Below are 4,096 nucleotides of genomic sequence, written 5' to 3' on the forward strand. Positions count from 1 at the left end.
CATTGTCTTTGCAAGTCTCACTCCCATTTCGTGCTGCTTGGGTTCTGCCCTTTTCAACTCCTCACGGATGACTGGGGAAGAAAGAACAGACTGGTCAACAAATTATGCAGAAAGAGTGCAAAAACTGAGCTTATAAACCAAATCTCTTCTTTTACCTATGAGGAACAAAAGCATCCCTATTTTTTTCTCATACCTCTGTTGTGCTTTTGATCATATAGATATGCTAGAGCAAACACATGCGTCTCTTCCCTGTTGCCCAGATGCTGAAATCAGCAAAAGGAACTGATGCAAACACCACTGTGGGATAGAATAGAATCATAGAATTACTCAGGTTGGAAAAGACCTTAAAGATCATCAAGTCCAACCGCAACCCAAGCATACTACCCTAACTCTAACAATCCTCCGCTAAATCATGTCCCTGAGCACCACATCCGAACAGTTTTTAAACACATCCAGGGGTGGTGACTCAACCACCTCTCTGGGGAGCCTATTCCGGTGCTTAACAGCCCTTTCTGTAAAGAAGTGTTTCCTGATATCCAACTTATCAGCATGCTGAGATACAGGTAGGGAAGCAGAAGTGCAGTGTACTTTTCCTTGGCATTTGGAAGGAAGATAGGAGAGGAAGATTGGAAATGGAGATAATGGGGCAAGAGGAGACAGGAGATGTGAAGACAGAGAGCATTAGAAGGGTGGTTTATGCAAAGGAGGGTGTGGGTACATAGGGAAGATAAGGGCAACTGTCATGGATGGAAGCATTTAAACAACTCTGGGGAAGTATGAGAAGGAAAGTGGTTAAAACAGAGAAAAAAATAATTATCCAATCCAACAAGTAAGAGGAGTGGAGAAGGTAGAATAGAGACTGAATTAGTGAGTATACTGGAAAATACTAGCCTTGCCAGGACATCGTAACTGTGTCCCCTGTGCTACTCTTTCCCTCCTGACACTGTGTTGTTCTCCCTTTTGGCTCCTGGCATATGTAGCTGTAGCCATGGATATATTCAGTATTAGTAACTCACCCAGGGCTGAAGGAAGTAATATCCCATCCCACAAGTGCATGTCTAGGACTACGGACTGGTGGTTTAGGTGTTTCTATTGCTCTTCTCTTATGATACCCATGCATCCTGGGAAAAGTGACTGATAGATTTTGCAAATCTTTTCTATATACTGTTAGAAACACAACTAGACAATAACATTTTAGAAGGCGGCTTTGGGGGTATTCTAAACTTCTACAGTTTTATAAAACTCAGTAAATAAATATTTGTACCATTGGCTGCCAAAATTATTTCAAAGCTCTACATATTGTAACTTTAAAAAATATGCTTAAAAATAAGGATAGCCATGCTTGAACTTACAGGCTTTTGTTCAATTCAGACAGGAAAAGTTCTTGAAAAGTTCATTTTGGGGAGAGAGAGAGGATGGTGTATTTTCCATGTGTCACGCAAGTTCAGAAGTCTTGCAATTGAAAAACATGGCTAAATACTGAAAATCTGTTCTGGGAATATTCATTCCAATTTATTAAAGAATTAAGGTCCAGCTGTGCTTACTTTCCTCATTCGTTTGCTTTTGGGACATTTTTCATTTGCTTTTCCAGCAGTTTCTGTATCAGAAACATTGTTTTAAATGTCACAGTTGTCAAATCGATGAACTAAAACAGTATCACATGGCTTAATTTGAACAAGTAATGCACATGGAATTTCAGATTTGGAATTACAGGTTTCCTGATCTGTTCACTGTCCCTCAGCAGTTGAAAACAGAGAAATTGGAGTCACGTTATGCTATGCCCTGCCCCGTGGGGTTGCACAGAATGAGGGGAGGAGGACATTGCTTATGTGCTTAGATTGAAAGTATCCCTCTATAATGAAAGTTCAAATCCCAGGGAAAAAAAAAAAATAGTTGCTTTTATGTCTTTCTTTCTTTATCTCCAAAGGATTTATTCAAGGTCCATCTAAGTTTCAATTAATGCAGATTAGAGTTTAATGAGGTCCTTACTGCTGCCTACTGCAAAACAAAGCAATACAAAACAAAACAGGAAAAGGTCTCACTGATGTCAAGAAGAGTAAAGTGTTTTTGCTTTAAGCTGATGATCTAAAGGCCCTTCTCCTGACATATGGTTTACTTACTTGGGATATCGAGAAATACCTCAAGGTGGACATCTACAAGCTGAGGCACCTGCATTCAATTCCTCCATTTGAAATCTAGGTAACCTGGACGCAGCTAGAGGTTGAGAGGATTGGACAACTTCTTTATCCAGATTATTCCCCCAACTCGCTGGTTTGCAGTTCTCTTAACTTTCTTCAGCCTTTTCTTCTTCATTTTTCTTCACAATTCTCTCAACACTTTGGGCTGAGTACTGTCCAAAAGAATATCACAGAATTTTACATAGCACCAAAAATCTATGTTGCTTTCTTCTCCTTGATAAGCATGGTATGTCAGGGATGAACTCGTCAGGGACAGCTTAATTAACGAGGAAGTATGGGATGGTGTGACTGATGCGATGCTTTCAGAATGGGATTTTGCTTCAGGTTTTACTTTTGTTTTATGAAATGTGAATTAAAGATACATCACTTGCACTAATCTCTGGAAAGTCAAACCACGAGATTTTTTTTGGTTAATCTTTAAAATTGAGCGTATTGACCCCTGTAGTTTAACTTTCCCTACACAAGGAATACCAACCAAGAATTTGGCTGGTGTCATCAGAAGTATCTACTTTATCATCTGCTTTTCTTTCTCGGTGAGTGTCAAACTTGTTCTAAAGAAGAATAGTAAGTGATATGCTATGTAAGTGTGTATTTAGAGAAGAGCAGTTTTAAAAGAGTGATTTGGATTAAGGTGATAAGGAGGATGGCATTCAAAAGATTAAAGAAATGTTTTAAAGTTCAAAAAGATGTGAATTAATTTTGCTTATGCACTGGCATCATAGTCAACAATGTTCACATTTTCAAGCTTTAGCTTGTAGTTGCTGCAATTAGAAATTTATCTACAAAAAATGACACGAGACATCATAGGAGATTTTTTCAAGTGGAGGTTTAAGCTAAAGGGGTAACACAGTATCAGTATTGATTAATAATAAGGTGTTGGTGGAGGAGGATTTTTGACTAAAGGATGTTGGGAGAAAATGTTTTGTTAATTTGTTCGTTAAGAGCAGTAAGTATTCTGCTGTAGTGACGTAATTTCTCTGCTCACACTAGTCACAGCTCAGGCTCATCCAGTGAAGTATGCAGTACGTACTCCATGAAACAACATAAATGAATGCAGCCATTCATTATTAAACTGCCATATTACTTCTTAACCAGATTTTTCAAGTCATCTCCTGCGTTCCCTACTATAGTTACATATTTATCATCATTAATCCTTTAGTAGGAGCAAGGTGCTTTCAGGCTGGTACAGGCTTACTACAGAAAGTCTATTCCGAGCAGAAGTGGTGTGGTGCAGTGACTTGTATCATGACTTTGTGCTAATGAGAGTGCACTGGAGTCCATCCAACCCATGGGAAACCCAATCAAATTACTGAAAACCGAAGTAAAGGTGATAAGGCAGATTTTTGATATTAAGGTAACAAAATTCTGAAGTGTGACTGTCAATGGGGTGAAAATATTCTTTCTTTGAGGCACATTTAGATTCTGACTTAGATGTATTAACTCAAAATCATGCCAAAGTGACAATCTAGTCAGATCTGACCCTGTTTTTCTCTGTGCTCGCAGTTTGAACATCCCTTTGATTTACAAAAGCACTTCTACAAACCCTTCTTTTTTGAGCAAGCAGTGCAATTAAGGTTTGAAATGTGGCTGATGCTCAATTAACCTTATTATACTTATTTTCAGGCTTCGGAGAATGGATCACCTTACCAAAATCTGAACTGTTATGAATTTGTGTTTATGAGCCTGTCTCAAGGTAAAAGCCCTGAAAGGATTTAAGAGTTCCTAGACAGCTGATTAGATCACAATGCATCTGAAAGGATCATGATACACCTATTATAAATTATTTAGTTTCAGAGGAATTATTATAGTTAGCAGGTAAATATGCACCAGTGCCTTAGGGAGAAAATGAAATTAAACTATGAAAAGTGTATAAAACCTTGAAGATCTGGGTAAAGTTA

Source organism: Meleagris gallopavo, chromosome 3 (genome assembly GCF_000146605.3).
Source record: "Meleagris gallopavo isolate NT-WF06-2002-E0010 breed Aviagen turkey brand Nicholas breeding stock chromosome 3, Turkey_5.1, whole genome shotgun sequence".
In the NCBI taxonomy this organism is placed as follows: domain Eukaryota; kingdom Metazoa; phylum Chordata; class Aves; order Galliformes; family Phasianidae; genus Meleagris; species Meleagris gallopavo.